The sequence below is a fragment of the Empidonax traillii genome, unplaced genomic scaffold, assembly GCF_003031625.1.
Source record: "Empidonax traillii isolate 1590-97213 ecotype Southwest subspecies unplaced genomic scaffold, ASM303162v1 scaffold920:size239203, whole genome shotgun sequence".
NCBI lineage: Eukaryota > Metazoa > Chordata > Aves > Passeriformes > Tyrannidae > Empidonax > Empidonax traillii.
In genome coordinates this window covers 78,788-96,989 of record NW_020956113.1, presented here as the reverse complement: position 1 = coordinate 96,989, position 18,202 = coordinate 78,788, and the positions used below count along the sequence as shown (strand labels likewise).

At 53.4% G+C, this 18,202-nt stretch overlaps 1 protein-coding gene across 1 annotated transcript in view; it reads left to right on the top strand.

Moving 5' to 3' along the window:
- The window catches only part of FMNL2 (formin like 2), a 112,084-nt gene that overhangs the window by 45,393 nt on the left and 48,489 nt on the right, over window positions 1-18,202 (top strand). The gene's annotated exons all lie outside the window — the stretch shown is intronic.

Genomic DNA, 18,202 nt, shown 5'->3' with positions numbered 1-18,202 from the left:
TCCTTTTATCTGTGCTTGTTTTCCTGTCTGTGTTTGGACACAGGAGCCGTTCCAGCGTCCGATCTTTGCCTTTCCCGTGTTTACGGAGCGTTCGCGTTTCCTCGCGCTCCGCTCGGTTGGGCTCCAACCCCTCCGAGGGGATCTTTAGCTGCAGGTTTCGATGGCCACTTCCTACGAGGGGGAAAAAAAAGAAAAATGTTTGGAATATTTTCGTTGTAATTAAGCTTTGCAAATATTTATTAAAATAACATCTCGGCCACAGTCAAGCGTGCAGCGAAACCTCCCGGTCTGTTAGCCCGGAGCAGAGAGCGTTCCCTGGCCCTTTCCCAGGAGGGATGCTTGTTTTCCTTCCCTAAGTGTGAGCTGGGGAGGAAGCTGGGGAAGCTGAGAGGCAGGTGAGGAGGCAGAGAGGGATTTGGGCATGTTTGGACTGCAAACATCCTTGAAACCCTGCTCCCCAGCACCTGCTGGCGGTGGAAAGTTGGGCGCCCAGGAGCAAAAACCAAACATTTTTCTCTAAATTTTAGGTTTATTTTAATTGTTTTGCTGCCTTAAAGGAAAAAAAAGTGAGCAGTTATTTAGTCCCCACATGCTCTGTTTGGAATCTATTCCAATTTTGCAGGCAAAGCCAAAATACTAAATCTACAAAACGAGGGTGGGAGCGCAGGGACAACACTCCGGTCACATTCCCTTACGGACCTGCCATATGGATCGGCCTGGGTGCCTGCTAAGCCCTTATAGCACGTGCAGGATTGTGTCTTTTATCCATGGAAAATGTCCTTGCTTCCCATGGAGCCCAGCCCCATTCACAGGTTGGCATGGCACGGCAGAGAATTCCCGTGCCGGGGGGAGCGCCGGGCTGGGCTCCTCCGGCTCCTGCTGCTCCCGGGAGCCGGGAGCTCTTTCAGGAGATGTAAATCCTGTTTCAAGGCTTGAGCCAAACTCCTGACTAATGACTGGGAGGCATAAACATTCCCTGTGGGCCAGGGCTCCTGCCTGCCTTTTGCGTGCTGCTGGCATCCCCTCTCCCGCCCCGGTGCCGGAGGGTGCTGGGACAGGACCTCCAGGTGCTGGTGGACATCGGGCAGGACCTCCTGCAGCCACTCCTGGTGCTTTCTGCCCTCCCAGTGATTACTGCAGGGGTTTTAATTGTGAACTAAGTCCCGTCTCAGTGACCCATTTCCCAGCTGGAACAGTCCCAGCCACTCCTCTTGTTCCTCTCTGGGTCTGTTGTGGGCCGACAGCTCCCGTGTCAGGCGAGCGTGGATTTGTGTGCGTCCCACGGCCACTGCGTTTGGAGGTGCAGCTGTGCTTCCTTGGTGTTTAGGTGACTCTGATCATGAGGTTTTGGGTTGAATTCCCTTAATTCTGGGTAGGTTTGAAAAGCAGAGGGTTCTGACCGTCCCTTGGCAGAATGTGCTGTGCTGCTGGGCTTGGCAGTGCTGTGGGAATGGTTGGACTTGATGACCTTTTCCAACCCAAATGATTCTGTGATTCCATGATTTTATGGTGATTTGAGCTGCTGCCCTGTTGCCCCCTTTCCTTGGTACACCCACATCCCCATGAACAAATCCATCCATCCCACCAAACTTACCTATCAATAGATATTTCTACTGTTGTGTGAATTGTTTTCCACTGTTTTGCTCAAATTCAAGGATTTGTTCTCACCTCAACCTTTGAGGAGTTCCTGACATAAATCCTTGTCCCTCAGATCAACCTTTTACCTTAGAAACACGAAACAAAGTGCTGTTTAAATCCAGTGTGTCAGCTCAGATTCCCCAAATAGCTGCTGGAAGTACAGGAAAAGGCCGTGTCCGGGTCCTGGCCTGATTCGACAATTGTTGTTGGTGCCAAGTCGGTTTTGATGCCACATCATTTTCAAGGATAGTTCAAAGAAAGCCTGTGGAAACCTTTCCTGTCAGCTGTCCCTCCTGGCTTCCTGCTTCTCTAGCGTTTGTTCAGGTGACATTTGAGATAAAGGTGTTGTGGGGCTGCCCGTGTCCCATGGGCTGGTGTTTTGAAACACGGACATTTAACAGGGATTACAGGTGTACTTTTATCTTACAGTACTTAAAAGGCTAAAACACAATCAGAAAAACATGGGCATTAATTGGATTATGCAAAAGGATGGAGCCACTGGCCTTTTAAAGCTGGGAGAGACCTCACTGCCCAAAGGAAATGAGGAGATGTGTGTTAGGAAATTACTGCTTTACGTGAGGTTTGGTTTGGTTTGGTTTGGTTTGACAGATTTCCTCCCTGATAGCCCCAACTGCCCTCACTGAGTGTGCCAGCTCAGTGGGGGCACCTTTGTTTGCAGGAAAATCTCCTCGATTTGGCATCCAGAGGAAACGACGCCCCTAATCCAGGATTTTCCCTGCTGGGGTTGAGAGCTCTTCACTGAGAGGGGTTTGCTTTTTCCCCAGACCTGGGGAGGTGTAAGGACCTGTCCCCTCTAACTTATCCCACTCCTTTCCAGAGGCTGAGGCTGGGAAAATGTCCTTTCCAGCCCTCCTGAAATACAGACATCACAGTGGCAGTGCCGGGGGCTCATTAGCTGGGCAGAAAAGGAGGGCTAATTAGCTGTGCTGTGCTCAGTGTGTGCTGTTCCCAGGAGCAGAGCCAGGACTGGCTGGGATGGTTGGAGCTGCCAGGGCTGTGCTGCTGCTCCCACTGAGTGTGTTCTCCCTGCTCTGGGGGTCCCACGTTCCTCCCATCCCATTTTCCCCCCGTGCCCCATTCCCACCTCATCCCCCAGCCCAGAGCACTGAGTGCCACGGCCAGGGGACACCTCCAGGGCTGGGCACTCCAAACCTCCCTGGGCAGCACCTTCTGATGCTTTTGGAGCCGTTTCCACCAGAGTTTCGGCCTCAGCCTTGTCCTCCACTGTTGTTATTTTCGGATACTTGGTCAATTAAACATCAGGATGGGCTTTGTCTCACCTCGGGTGTTTGTGCCTCAGCCCTCAGAGATCTGCAGTGAGCAGGACAATCACAGATCAAGACAACCATGAATTACCAACCCTGTCACCCTCTGAATGTTTAGGCCACTAGAAGCTCAATTTAAGAGCTTAATTAATGAGGTGAGTTTTGAGAACTCCCCCCACCGTGTCCCCGTGGCTGTTTGGAGCCGTGTGGGTGCCCCGGGGGTGCCGTGGTGTGGTGCTGTCACCCCCAGTGCTGCTGATCAAAGGCAGCATTCCACACTGGGAGTGTGAAATCCTGGTTGGGGGGCTGTGCTGGGGCTGTTCTGCTCCAGAGCTCCAAAGCCGACTCCGGGTGTGCCGACAGAAGGCCGAGCATATGTTCCGAGGGGCGTCATTAGGAGCAATTGGTTGCAACCTTGGTAATGCTGGGATTTACAGCCTCCCTGTAATCTCTGCTGCCTGTCAGGGTGGAGAAGACTCTCCCAGAGGCAGCCTGCAGCCTTCTGAAAGGCTGGGGCTGGCTGATTCCGGCTGGGAACGGGGATGCTGGTGACCTGGCGGGGGGGCTGGTGGTGCCACCCCCTGCACAGGCTGTCGTGTTGAAACACCATCCAAGACACCCATTGCCATCCATGAGTGTGTTTGCACTCCTTCTGGAGGCAGCTGCTCCTCTGTCCGTGCCATCACTCCCCCAGTCCTGTGGGAATTCAGTGCTGCTGCTCCCAGCTGGTGGTGCCGGTTGGATCCACAGCTCTGCCTTTGCTTTGGGGCTCCCTTTATATCCCCTGACTTTGGGCTGCAACAGTGAGCCCTCAGGTCATGCTGGCCACCCCTTAGAGGCTCCCAAAGAATGGAGGGTAGGGGAAGCTGGGAGCAGGGAAACACAGGGACGAGAATTCCCGAAGTTCTCCAGGTGTGCGTCGTGTCGCGTCGCGAGGGGCCCAACATTTGGGTCTCGTAGGAACGCTTCCAGCGAGGCTTCCAGACACCCTCTCTTGGCTCTGAGAGCTGCAGAATGCATGGGCTGGCTTTGTGTTGAAGCCCTGGAGGTGAGACACGATCCTGGAGGAACAACAGCTCCAGGAACACGCGGCTCCCGGGCAGGGATCGCGATCACCATCGTGGGCGTGGGGAGTTCTTGTTGGCACAGGGACCTGAGGCTCGGAAAGGGAGCTGATCCCGCTGCTTCCCAGTGCTGTGTCTAAAGTGCTCCATGTGAATTTGGCTGCTTTTTTGGCACTTCTCCCCCCAGGCATCGTCAGCCACGGAAGTGCCGTGGTGGGGAGGTGGCCGATAACATCTTGGAGTTCTTGCGGGTGGGGATAATGAAGTGTGAGTGGGATAAGGATGTGCCATTGCTGGGAAGAACCTGCTTTTCTTTGCCAACTCCAGCTAAAGGTAAAGGTCTGTCAGAGAGGATGTGCTTTGCTGTGGGGCTGCTGCTGCTTCTCCCGTGAGAAGATCCTGGGTTATCCCAGAGTCAGTGATGGGCTGAGGTGCTCGGGGCTGGATCCTCCAAGGATGTGGCTGCACATCCTCTCTCTGGGCAGCCTGTGCCAGAGCTGGATCATACTTAGCACGTAAAAGGGTTTTTTTTTGTTTGTTTTTGTAACGTTTAAGGTGGAATTTGAGCTGTTTCAGCCTGTGCCCGTGTCCAGTGTCCGGGTTGGGGGCTGGTTGCTGCTGGTGCCGGTGTGGAATTAATTCTGCTGGTCGTCCCAGTCACGTGCCGCTGGGGAGCTTTGGCTCCTGCACGGGCTCGTTGTCATTCCTGCCACGCTCGGCTCCGGCCGAGCCCGGGAGCTCCTTAACCTGATTCCCATCCCGCTCCCTTCTCCCGGCGTGGGAAGCCCGGGAGAGCCTTTGGGCTGGGAGATCTTGAGCTCAGCACTGCTGTGCTCTCACTGCAGCTCAACCCCCGTGAGCCAGAGTCCCACCCGTGGGTGGTGGTGCAGGAGGGAGCAGAGAGGATAAGGGCCTGTGGTTATTCATTCACCTGCCTCCAGCTGCAGGAGTTACTCAGCGTGTCACAGGGGCTCAAATATTACCAGAAAGGTCTCGGTATGAATAATTTCCAGCTCTCTCAGCCCCGGTCTCTGCAGTTCCCGGTGGTGCTGACAGCCAGCCCAGCTCCCTCTGCCTGGGATCTGCACAGGGGGTTGGTCTGTGCAGGGCCAGGAATTGGATCCATGATCCTTGTGGGTCCCTCCCAACTTGGGACATTCCATGGTTCTCCATCATGACTTCCCTGAGATCTGGACTAACGCTGTCCTTCAGCTGATCTTCCTCTCAACAACCATTCCCTGCTGGAAAACTCCTTCCTAAACTGTGATTTTTTACTTAAAAGGGCAGCAGTGTATTTTCGTCAAGTCCTTGGGCACTCAGTGAAAAACTGAAACATAATTGAATTCCTGCTCTGTAACTATCCTCTCTAATTAATTTGGAGGTGGGGTATGTCAGGAATTAGGGCATTCTGTCTTAAAGGAGCTGAGGAAGGGCAGGTGTGTGGAATAATGTTCCCATTTCTGTGCTCTGGGCTGGGTGACAAGGTGGGGATCGGTCACAGGTTGGACTCGATGATCTTAGAGGTCTTTTCCAACCTCAGTAATTCTTTAATTATGTGATTTAGGCAGCTGAGTCCTGCCCTTGCCAGCTCCAGGAGCGCTCCAGGCAGGAGCTGTGTGTGGGGGGGGGGTGTTGCAGTGCAATCCTCCATCCCTATTCTGGCTGCTCTGTAGTTTATAAACATTCTTCAAAGGGAGTTTGGATGAAATACAAGTTTTGTGTGTTCACAGGCTTCGTGCACCGGGAAGAGCACGGGGTGGATGTCTTGGAGGGTGAGCAGGTGAAGTTTCTCTGATGAAAAGATTCAATTAGAAATGTGTTTGTGGATAAACACAGGGATTGTAGTGCACGTGTTATCATCAGGTGAAAGATCCAGAGGGATTCAGGAATGACTGGAGCTAGAGAGAAATCCACTGGCTGGCAGGTTGGAATAGACCTTTAGGGAATGGGTTTTCTCCTTGTGTCCTGGCAGGAATCAAATGGGAATTGTCCTGCAGTAAGAAGAGGGAAACAAAGTCAGAACTGTGTCCATTGCAGTGCCCTGGGTTTGGTTTGTGTGCAGCACCTGCACAGAGTGAAACCCTGATTTAAATACTCAGAGCACTTCTAGCTCTGTGTATAAAGAATGAAACCTGTGTTTCATGGAATCACAGCCTGAATCCCAGAAGAGTTTGGATTGTGAAGGACCCTTAAGTTCATCTTGTTCCACCTCCAGTGAGTGCCATCAGGGCTTTATTTGGAAAAAGTAGCCTGGTAGGAGCCTTTATGAGGGAGATCAAACATTTATTGGTCTAGCACCTGCCTTTAGGACTGGTTTTGGGACAGCTGCAGTCACAGTGCTTAAAGAATGAGTCAGATGTGTTTTGTTAGGTTTGTCCCATGCCTGGAGCTCGGCGGGGTGTCCATAAAGCTGTGACCCTCTTGGTACCTCACAGCCAGCTCAGTGGGCCAGACTGCGGGTCCTTGATCCCAGATTTTGGGGAGGAGAACAGTAAAAGCATCACTGGGATGAGGGAGGGTCAGCTGTGCCAACACTGGGTGATAGTGCTGCTTATATTGAGCCTGCAGGGTTAAAGCCCACGTGGATGAGGGAGGAATGTTTTCATTTGCTGTAATTCATGTACTTAACCAAGGAGCTGGTGGTTTTGAGCTTCTTAGAATCGTGGAATGTCCTGAGCTGGAAAGGACCCACAAGGACCATCTAGTCCAACTCTCAGCCAGTCCAACCACAGGACAGACCCAAGAGTCCCCCCTGTGCCCCAGAGGATCATCCCAACCCTCCTGCAGCTCTGGCAGCCTTGGGGCTGTGCCCTCTGCCCTGGGGAGCCTGTTCAGTGCCAACCACCCTCTGGGGGAAGAACCTTGCCCTGAGATCCACCCTGAGCCTGCCTTGACACAGCTCCAGCCATTCCCTGGGGGCTGTCCCTGCTCCCCCCAGAGCAGAGCTCAGTCCTGCCCCTCCTCTGCCCCTGCCCAGGCAGTTGGAACTGCACTGAGCTCTCCCCTCAGCCTCCTCTTCTCCAGCTGAACCCTCCAAGTGCCCTCAGCTGCTCCTCAGTTTCCCCTCAAAGCCCTTCCCCATCCTCGTTTTGATTTCCCCTCTTCCCACAGCTCCTCATTTTTATTTCATGCCAAATCGTCTGGCTCCTTAAACACGGGGATATTCCTGGATCTGACACCTGCAGTGCTGAGAAATGTCCCTGTGGAGCAGGGGGATGATGATGAGGAGGAGGAGGAGGAGGGAGGGGGGGGGCACTAGAGACTTGTGGATGCCTTCGGAATTAGGACACCTTTGGAATTGGGACACGGCAAGGGCAGCTGGTGCCCTCAAGGACAGGATTTCTAGGAAAGGAATAAAGGCAGAGGTGTTTGCTCAGCGGCCACGTGTGTTCCCTGGAATGCTGATGCCTCACTCTTGGCTGGGACGTGGAGCCTTGAACACTCGAAGGCAAGAGAAATAATAATCCTTCGAGTAGGTGACATGAAAATGTGCCTGAAACAGCAAAAATCGAGGCTGGAGGTGCCTCATTTCAGCCACTTGACATTATTTATATGGTGTCACACATTTATTGAGTCCTTTATTTCAGCCCAGTATCACCTCTGATGTCACTCTGGGGGACAGTCACACCGGGGTACAGGACACAACAGCCCTGCTGTGGGAATGATTTCAGGTTACAGCTGGAAAATCGCAGGTTTTTGGTTTATTTTGGCTCCCCTGCCCCTCTTCTGCTGGGCTGGAGTGGTGCCTGCAGTAGTGAGACCTGTAAATGTTTCCCAGTTCGTAACTTCCCTTTAAAAATTCCCTTGGGATGGGAGCTTGGGGGTGGGAGAGCCTTTCCTCGTGTTTACATTTTTAGGTGGCATAAAGTTCCAAGTAAAGTCCTTCCCCTGTTGGTCAGAAAAGAGGGATGGGAATAATTGGCATTTCTTAAGAAGTGCTTGGGACTCACCTGCTCCTGCTGGGAGTGCAGAGACCTGGAGTTGCTGGGAGATGCTGAGCAGGGAGGGGAGCTCAGGGAACATTAAAAACGGGCTCTGAAGGCTGCAACTGGAGCCTCTGACGATGATTCCTGCCTGCCTTCGAAGCAGAGGAGTTTTGTGTGCAAGGAGGGCTCTGCTGACATCCATTGGAGACACAAAACCTGGGCCTGGGCCACGGGCCAGGCTTTTTATCCCTGACTTCATTTATTTTTCTTGGTTTATTCAGCCCTTAATATTATTCCAGTGGAGATTTTGTTTCCAGCCCCGTTTCCTCTGTCCTGGGACCAAACCCTGGTGCCCCTCTGGGGTTGATTTGCTCTTAGTTTTTATTTGTGTCCATTTTAAATGCGTCACTGGGTTTTATTTGGGGTTTTGGGGGGGGGGTTCATGCCCACGTTTGTGGGCTGATGGTGTTTGGATTTGCTGTGTGTGGGGTTTTTTTTGTGGGTGCTTCAGTTCAAATACTTTGCATTTGCAAAAGAAACTCACTGTGAACAAATTCCATGTATTTTTATCCGTATGTGGGGGTTAGTGGTAGGTGTTCCTTCCCATGGCAGGGGGTGGTGTGAGATGAGCTTTAAGGTCCCTTCCAACCCAAACCATTCTGGGATTGTGTGATTTTTGTAGGGAAAAGAATTATTCCTATCACAGAAGTGCGTGTAGGACAATTTATGATGTTTAAAGTGGCAGTTGGGTGAAGTTTAACTGCTGTTTTGGTGAGAGCTTTATCCAGCTTTTCCTCAGGAGTTGACTTTGCAGATTGTGTGACCAGCTGATTGCTTTGAGTTTGGGGAAGTGAGGAGTCCTGCATGTGAGGGGATGTTGGAGGGGTTGTGTTCCACCCACCCTCTGACTATTCCTCCTGTCATCCTCAGGAATATTATATAAATCATAGAATCCCAAAATGGTTTGGGTGGGAAGGGACCTTAAAGTCCATCCTGTTCCACCCCCTGCCATGGGCAGGGACACCTTCCACCAGCCCAGGTTGCTCCAGCCTGGCCTTGGACACTCCCAGGGATCCAGGGGCAGCCACAGCTTCTCTGCCCAACCTGTGCCAGGGCCTGCCCACCCTCCCAGCCAGCAATTCCTTCCCAATCTCCCATCTGTCCCTGCCCTCTGGCAGTGGGAAGCCATTCCCTGTGTCCTGTCCCTCCATCCCTTGTCCAGCTGTCTTGGGGCTGCCTCTCCTCTGCTCCCCAGTCCTGCTTTACTTCCCAGGTGAGGTTTGTAGCAGTGGAGGGACTGTGGTCTTGGATCCAGGACTCCAGCTCTTGGATCCAGGGATTCTGCAGTGCCCAGCTGGCAGGTGGGGTTTGGCAGCTGCTGCCCTCAATTTTCATTTTTCTTCCCAGCAGATGATTGAGGAGCAGCAGTGCAGCTACACAGGTAACATATGCTCCTATTTCCAGAGGGTTTGTAAGGAACAATGCCATGAGGAGATGGGATCCTCTGATTTACAGCAAAGGAGTTTTTTTTTTTTTAATGAGATCTGGGTGAACGTTCAAGAGAGAAACCGAAACCCGTCAGCATGTTTGGGATAATTGTAGGGATGCTTAGACTTCACCTCTCTGCCTGTAGTGCTGTGAGCCAGCACAGGGGTGGAAAAGATGGAAAAACTGCTGGAACTCTTTTTGTGTGTGTGTCTTCCACCCTCTCCCTGCCCTGCAGCTCCCAGCACATCCAGTGCTGTGGTGGGATGCCCTGGAGTGAGGACCCGTCTCACCCTGGAATCCCAGGGACTGACCGCAACACCACAACCTCTGTCCCAGCACAGCCTTTGGTTCTTTGGAAGCCACTTTCTCAGGCATTTCACTAAAAGGGCTTTAATTTTGTGTTTTGTGGTTGGCCTTATCAGCAGCCTTTGAGGGATTGACTGAAGCCCCGGGCCTTGCCCGGAGCAATATTCCAGCTGGGTGAGTCAGGGCTGAGCTGGCCTTGGAAGCTTTTGTAGCATGAAACTATTCTTCAGTGGTGAATTAATGAGCTTTCAGCTTGTCCAAAACGTGAAGCCATTAGGCTGAGTCTGTGTTTTTGAAAGGAACAAACAGCTTTGTGGTCTCAGCGGCCCTCGGTCCCCAAAACCTTCTGGGGGGTTTCCCAGATGGAGCTTCAGCAGCTGTGTCAGAGTTGTCTTGGCTGTCCCAGCAAGGCCCTACTCACTGTGTGAGGTGAAAGGGTTTTACAATCATAGAATCAGGGAGTCCTTGGGGTTGGAAAAGCCCTCTGAGATCTTCAGGTCCAGCTTCTCCCCCAGCACTGCCAAGGCCACCGCTGACCGTGTCCCCAAGAGCCACATCCACAGGGCTTGGAAATCCCTCCAGAGATGGGGACTCCAGTGCCCTGGGCAGCCCTTTCAGGGCCTGACCACCCTTTCCATGAAGGAATTGTCCCCGATATCCAGTCTGTGCCATCACTAACCCAGGACTCGAGGACTGAACGCCGACATTCCGCCAGCTCCGTGTGCGGCCGCCCCAAACGTCCCGGTGTCGGCGCTTTCACCCGCACACGTGTTTCTGTACTCGTGTTTCTGGAGTGGGGATTAACCTCTGCGAAGAGCTTTGAAGGGAAACGCTAATTAATTCCAAATATGCAAATGTCAGTGCTGATCAGAGGGAGTGGAGGAGCGGCACGTGGGGGGCTCAGAGTGCGGCCGGGCTTGAAGAGGCTGGGAGAAGCTGTGGAGAACCACACTGGTGGTAAAACACGGGCACCTGCCAGCCTGGCACGTGGGCATCGTCCACTGTGGCCGTGTGGGGCAGGAACCCCTTGGTTGTCTCTCTGGGAGCATCTCCAGGCCGTGCTCCATCAGCATTCAGGGCTGACGTGCTGTGGGGGCCGCTTGTCTGTAAACACCCAGGGGGTGATGAGCTCCCTGGAAGTGTTTACCCTTCCCTGCCACTGGATTTCTGCTTGGTTTTAGTCCTTCCTTAGCTGGGGAACCACAGGTTCTCACAGCAGGTTCCTACATCTCAGCTTTCCCCTTCAGGTGGGTGTTCCTGGATGACCTCGTCAGGCCCACCGAGGTGTGCGTGGGCAATCGTGGATCTGGGGTTCCTTTGCCTTGTTTTTCCCGGGGATGAACTCCACGTGAGTGTCCCCACCACAGCCCTGGACCGTGATGTGCACCCCCCCGAGTGCAAACACCGCATCCTCAGCAGGTCCCACCACACTGGAGAGGCTTCTCCTGCTCTTCCCTGCGGATCTGGGGCGTGTTCAGGAGGAGAAGGGCCTCGTGCAGCCAGGGCGTTGGTATTTTTAGATCAAAGGCCAGTTTAATAAAAAAAAAAAAATAATTAAAAAACAACACAACAGAGGAGAAGAAGGAGGATTAGAACAGTAAGTACATTTAATTCTAGCCTAGCTTGGATTCCTCAGAAAGTCAACGAACTTTGGGGTCGCTTCAGTTGCCTCTGGCTTCCCTAAATAAACACACCGCGGCGGGACCGAGCAGTTAAGTAGCACAGAAAATCGCAAAAAGTTACATTTTAATATTGGACGAGAATGTTAAGGGCTGTTTTATGGGCCAGGCCCTGGAATTCCATTTTAATGCTGTACAGAAATATCGAGGGTTGTTTTTGTAGGCAGCTGCTGCAGCTACAAAGAGAGTTTTTTTCTGTGTCTCCCTTGCAGAAGGGGTCAGAGGTAGGGCAGGGTGAGGGACCTTCTCCAGCAGTGGCAAGTGAGGTGAGTTTGGGGCCAGGTTCTTATGGAATGTTGTGTTTTCTTGTGCAATTTCTGTCTGGACAAGAGGAGGATCGGGGTGGGGGGGAACCTCGTTGCTCTCTCCCACTCCCTGAGAGGAGGGTGGAGTGAGGGGGGTCAGGCTCTTCTTCCATATCTCAAGGGAAAGGACAAGAGAAAGTGGCCTCAAGTTGCACCAGGAGAGGTTCAGATTAGAGATTAATTTTTTTTTTTCCTGAAAGAGCAGTCAGGCCTTGGAATAAGTTGCCCAGGGAAGTGTGGAGTCGCTGTCTCTGGGGGCATCTGGATGTGGCCCACAGGGATGTGGTTTCGGGGTGATTATGGTGGAGCTGGGTGATGGTGGGACTGGATGATTTGAAGGTCTTTTCCAACCCTGAATGCTGCCCCAGGCTAAACAGACCTGATTGCCACCAACCTCCTGCCTTGGGTGATGTGGTGGGCGTGTGTTTCACCTGGGATGAAGAATTATGGAACCATTAAGGTTGGGAAAGCCCTCCGGGATCGTCAAATCCAAGCGTTCCCCAGCGCTGCCAAGGCCACCACTAACCCATGTCCCCAAGGGTGACAGTGTCACTGTCTCTGTGAATGTCCATGGCAGATCTGAACTGTCTGATGTTGCTTTTCATTCCCCCTGTAGTGTTTTTGGAGTTTGGTTGCTTTTGGATCCTGTTTTCTGGCAAGACCGGGAAGTAAAGCTGGATCCGCTCAGGAGCTGGGGTTTGGTGCTCGGGCTCACTCCAGGCAGGGAAGGGGCTGCCCTGTCCCGGTGTTCTGGAGGTGGGAGGTGTGGATTTGACTGATGGGATCTCCTTTGTAAGAACTCACGAGCCCCGTCCGTGGGGCGGGAAAAATCGGGATTGCAGCTCGTCCTGGTGGAGATCAAACCAGGAGGGCTGGAGGCAAAAGGCTGTTCTGAAAGGAGGGATGGAGGAGTTGAGCTGCTGAGCTGGGGAATGAGCTCAGGCTGGGAAATTCCAGGTGAGGACAGCTGGCCCTTGGAGCCTGGAGTGAGGAGCAGAGCTTTGATGTGTCCCTGTGTAAATCTGAGTCTCATTTACCAGCACCAGGCGTATTGCTTTAAAGGTATTAAAGCCTGATCTTTTTGAAGCCAGAAGTGACCCAGGTTTGTTTTTTCTGTCTCTCTGGTGGTAGTTCAAGGAGGGAGTAATCCCAGTGAGAGGAAGGATGGGAGGAGAAAGGAGTTGGGAATTAGGCCTCGGGAATGTGAGCGACTCCATCTCATTGAGGAGTGGGAATTACCTTCACCCTCCTAAGGGTGTGCCCTTCCAGATAAGGTTTTCTTGGGATACCTTGATTTCTTTCAAGGTTAACAGTGCCTTTTATGGGAGTGGGAAGTTTAACTCTTTGCTGGAAAGGCTCTTAAATGCCCCTTCCTGCAGCTCTGACAGTGGTGTCTGCCTCACCTTTCCATGCCCTCCCAGCGCCTGGAGCTGTGCAGGGCTGGCTTTTTCCATCACCATCCGGGGGATGATGGAAACATCTCACATTTTCGGGCTTCATGTGCTCTTAGTAAGGCTTACAAGGCTGTTCCTGGGAACAAATGGATCAGAAGGATTCTGTCACGTTCGTTGCCAGCTCATTAATGTCATGTTTCATTAATAAAAGGGTTGTAGACTTTTAAGATGTTACAATCAATCAGAGCAACAGCCTGATGCTATTAATTAATAATGCTCATGCTTTGGAGTCAGTCAGGTTGCTGCTACACTCATTTTCCAAAACACTGAGGCTTTTAATTGTCATTAAAGCGAGGAAGAAGTTGGGAAAAGCCCAGCTCAGGGAGCTGGTGCTGATGTGACCTGGTCTGCAGGTCCCACCTGGAGGCACGTGCTGGACCTTCCCTTTGCACTGGGGTGCTGCATCCCCTGGGACAGGTGGGATGGATGTTTTGCCATTTTCCCTGGATAATGCTGTCTGCAGGAGCACTTTGTCCCCGAGGCCTGGGGCCACCACCAGCTCCCAGTGCCCCTTTTCCACGGGAGGGAACATCATGACAATCCCCAGGGAGCGAAGTGGTGGTGCCCTGCTCTTGCAGATCAGTCCATAAAATCAGATTTTAGTGCCAAAAGCTGGGATTTGAGACTGTGCCGGCTTGGACAGAGCCGGGCTTTGTTTCATAGGTTAAAAACACATACATTTCCTTGATGTGCTCTTGGTTTTATTTTTAACTCTTAAGCAATTTAATGTTTTGTAGCCCTGCTAGTATTTCCCCCAGTTTTCCATCTGCTGCCGGGATTAATTGAAGTTTTAGCTCTCTATTGCCAGCCCAGAGCACACGGAATGGAAACCTCACCTATATTACTTGGCACGGCGCAGCAGACGTGAATAACTTTGGAATTCGGGGGGAAAAGAGGAGTTCTGTGTTCTTGGAGCTGCAGGGGGGTTGGAAAGCAGCCCTTGCAGACAGCAGGGTGCTGTGCAGGGTCAGGCTGGGGTTCCCCTGGGTGCACAGCTCCGGGCTGGAGTTGGGGGCTGTTCCTGAGGGGTCGGAAGCCACACTGGGAGGCAGCAGAGCAGCGAGTTCCTCAGAGACAGCCAGGCACGATGATGTGCCAGAGCTTTTTTCCCCCCCTTCTTCAGTCCTAGAAGCACTGTGAGGTAGTGGAAATTTGGAGTGTGGTGGGGAAGGCGGGACTGATCTCCTCAGGCTGTGGGAGGAAGGAGCGGAGCCTGGGAGCTCACCTGGCTTTGGCCAAAAATGGGTATTTTTAACCTGGATCAAGTTTGGGATGAGCCACACAGGTGTGTGTGTGTGTGTCCATCGTTCCCAGGGCCAGCTGGGAATGAGGAAGGGAGTGGGAATGAGGAGGGAATGAGGATGGGGATGAGGAGGGAATGAGAATGGGGATGCAGCACAGTGGGGCAGCTTCAGCTGCTGCTGCCAGTGGCAGAAATGGGTTTTTAAGGAATCCTAAAGGAGTCTGGGTATCCAGTGTAAAGGTGCAGCTCTTCCTGAGCTGATGGAATTCTGCTCTGCTGGCAAAGGCTCTCCAGCTGTGCAAGTGTTGGTGGTGACACCGGGGGAGAGGAGGGAGTGGGGCCATCCCTTCTGCCAGCACTTTAGATTGTTCCAGGGGGGGATAATTCCACTCTCAGGAACCTTCAAAACTCTAATTGGGTAAAGATGGAAATAGAAACCACAGGTCGCAGACCTGTAGTTAACTGAAAACTCTGGAATGTGTGAAACCCACAGTCCTGAGGGCTGGAAGTGGCCGGGAGACCTTGGTGAGTCATTTCACTGGAACACTGAGAGCAAGAAACCCAGACAGCGAGTCATCTGCTTGGGTTGGACTGGAGTCCAAACTGCTGGAGCTGCTGAGGCCGAGCTGGCCAGTCCAGGAGCCTTCCTTGCCATGGATCCTGCTGGAACAGCCGCAGTTACGCCATGAGGAGCAGCACACTTGGGTTTCAGGAAGCCCTTTGGTGCAGGGCCATGCAGGGATGGAAGGAAAATATATTGCTTCCCATTTCAGTAAAAATATCACGGCTTAGGAACTAGTTTTCCAGCAGGGAGTGGTTGTTAAGAATAAGACCAGCTGAAGAACAGTGTTGGCGCAGGTTTGAGGGAAGGGATGATGTAGAATCGTGGAATCATGGAATATCCTGAGCTGGAAGGGACCCACAAGGACCATCAGTCCAACCCCTGGCCTTGCACAGACACCCCAACAATCCCACCCTGTCCCTGAGAGGATCATCCCAACCCTCCTGGAGCTCTGGCAGCCTTGGGGCTGTGCCCACTGCCCTGGGGAGCCTGGGCAGTGCCAACCACCCTCTAGGGGAAGAACCTTTTGCTGAGATCCACCCTGAGCCTGCCCTGGCACAGCTCCAGCCATTCCCTGGGGGCTGTCCCTGTCACCCAGAGCAGAGATTGGACCTGCCCTTCCTGAACAAGCTGCAGACCCTGATGAGTCTCCCCTCAGCCTCCTCTGCTCCAGCTGAACACACCAAGTGCCCTCAGCTGCTCCCTGTGGTCCCTCCAGACCCTTCCCCTTCCTCGTGGCCTCCTTTGGATGCTCTCTGATGGATCCACACCTGCCTTAGGCTGCACAGGGAGCCAAGGTGGCAGTTTGCCTCCCAGATCCCTCCCCAGAGATGAAGTGAGGGGCTGGGGGGACTCTGGTGTGACCTGGGTCCTGTCCATGGCATGGTCAAGGACTTGGACATGGGCGGGTGTCACAACTGCTTTAAATCCCTGCCTGAGCAGTGAGCAGGTGCAAATCACCCACAGGGGCTCGAACCTGGCTGCACTGGAGGTGAATAAACACTCCATAAATAATTCAGGAAGGATTTTCCCTGCTGGAGAGGGCAGGGGTGTCTGACCTGAGCCCCAGCAGTCACTGAGGTACGTGGAGAGAAGGAGCAGGGTGAGATCACATGGAATTCATTTTTGGGATGAGATCACTGGGACCTGCTGCCTGCCTCTTGTTTGCCCTGTTCCAGGCTCTCATCCCTGCTGGGCTCTTGCCATGCCTGGATCGTGCAGGGGTTTCCAGGCAGGTTTCTTGTCCCGGTGCCAGCCTGGTGCCTAAGCTGATTAGCTCTAAGGAGATCAGAGCTTGACAAGGGGGGTGCTGCAGGTAAACAGGGAAGCTTTTCCTACAGCTGGGCTCCAGTGAAGCTGTGAAACGTGTTTGCATCCTCAGAGATGAGGAATGAGGGAAGAACCCCCAGGAAAAATACCGAGGAGTGCACTGAATGATGAGTAGAGCTGATAAGGAGCCCGGTGAGAGACTGAGAGGAGAATCAGGCACAGATACCATCAGAGCCTGTAAATACTGTCAACATGACAGCAGGGATGAGCAAAAGGAAGAGTATTTGTTATCTGATGGAAGGCAGGTTTTAGGAAGAGCAGGGATCACAGCAGCAGGCGTGGAGGGGATCCCTGGGAGCAGGTGACACTCCAGGCAGGATGGAGGGAGGGCAGGGGAGAAAACACAACGTGCAGGTGGCAGGAGGGGCTGGGGACCCTGGCTGTCCTCACCCCCTCGGTGCTCCTGAGTGGACCAGGAGGTACAAGTGCACTGGAGGAGTCCCTCGGGGTCCACAGTGTCCCCAGAAAAGAGGAATTTGCTGTCACACTGGACTTGTGGATGGTGTTTGGAGCTCGTGTCGCTCTTCCTGTGCGTGATGGCAGGTGGTGGCTGCATCCCACCAGTGCTTCTGGGGATGCCCTGGGGTGAGGGTCACCCCGGGAGGCAGATGCCACATAGATCACTCCTGGATCACCCCGAGCTCTCCTGCTTTGCAGCCAGGAACCCTGGGATGCCATGGATGGCCAGTGCCCTCTCAGCAATCCCTCATCCCCCAAGGCTCTCCTGGCTGTTGTGATGCCCAGCAGTGTAGTCAGCACTGCACACACCCTGTCCTGGCACCTGCAGTCCTGCCAGGGATTTATTTCAATCCTGGTTTTCCAGGTGCCATTGAGCAGCCCTGGGTGTCTGATCCTGGCAGCTGCTCTTGGTGGGGTTGGTGGCAGCTCGGACTGTCCACATCCCTGCTCTTCCCTTTGGGATGGGGTTTGTGTGAGGAAGCAGAGGGGTCTGGGCTCTGGGATGGTCCTGAGGATCCTCTTGCAATAAAGCTGTAGGGCTGCCCATGGCACAGCTTGGGAAGGGGGGGATCCTGCAGGGAGGGTTTGGTGCCCAGGCATGGATTTGTTGATCCCTGCTGTGCCACACACGGGGACCAGCTGGCCCTTCCTCATGCCCTGGCAGCAGTTCTGGATGGACTGTGGTGCTCAGGGGTTAACTGGGCATAACTGGGGCCAGTCTGGGAATTTAAACTGGAGCCCAGAAAGTGCTGGAGACAGAGGTGCTCAGCGGGTTTTCCACCCCAGCCCTCGCCCCTACTCCTCTCTGCTGGGCTGATAGGGATCCTCTCCAGCCCCGGTGCTGGCATTCCTGGCCTGCATTCCCCAGCTCTCCAGGAGCACAGGTGTGACAGTTGTGGAAAGCTGCCTTGGGAGCCAGTGGCCAGCCCGTGCCACCCTTCCCTGGAGAAGCGCCCCTGGAAGGGTGGCAGGAGATCTGTGCTGACATCAAAGGAGCCAGCAAACGATAGGCATCATCTAATTGCTGCCTCTCCCTCTGACTCGGGGCTTTCAGGCTGGGATCCTTATCTCTGGGGGTTGGGCATCTCTGTTACCCAGATAAGGTCCAGGTGGGGACGGTTAACAACCTGAGGAGTTGTTGGAATGAAATGAAACGGCATTTCATGGTCTGGTTGGGAGAGAAGTGTCCTTCTGCAGCCCCCAGCCTGCAGGGGAGAGTGATTTCCCTTAGGAGTGTGCTCATGGAAGGGAAGGAGGTGTGGAGCACCTTCTGGGATGGAAGGTGGCTCCTGAGCTGTGGCAGCTCAGGGAATTGCTGTCCTCTCTGCTGGATGGAGGTGGCTGGTCACAGAATCCCAGGATGGTTTGGGTTGGAAGGGACCTGAAAGCCCATCTTGTTCCATCCCCCTGTCATGGGCAGGGACACCTCCCACCAGCCCAGGTTGCTCAGATCTCCATCCAAC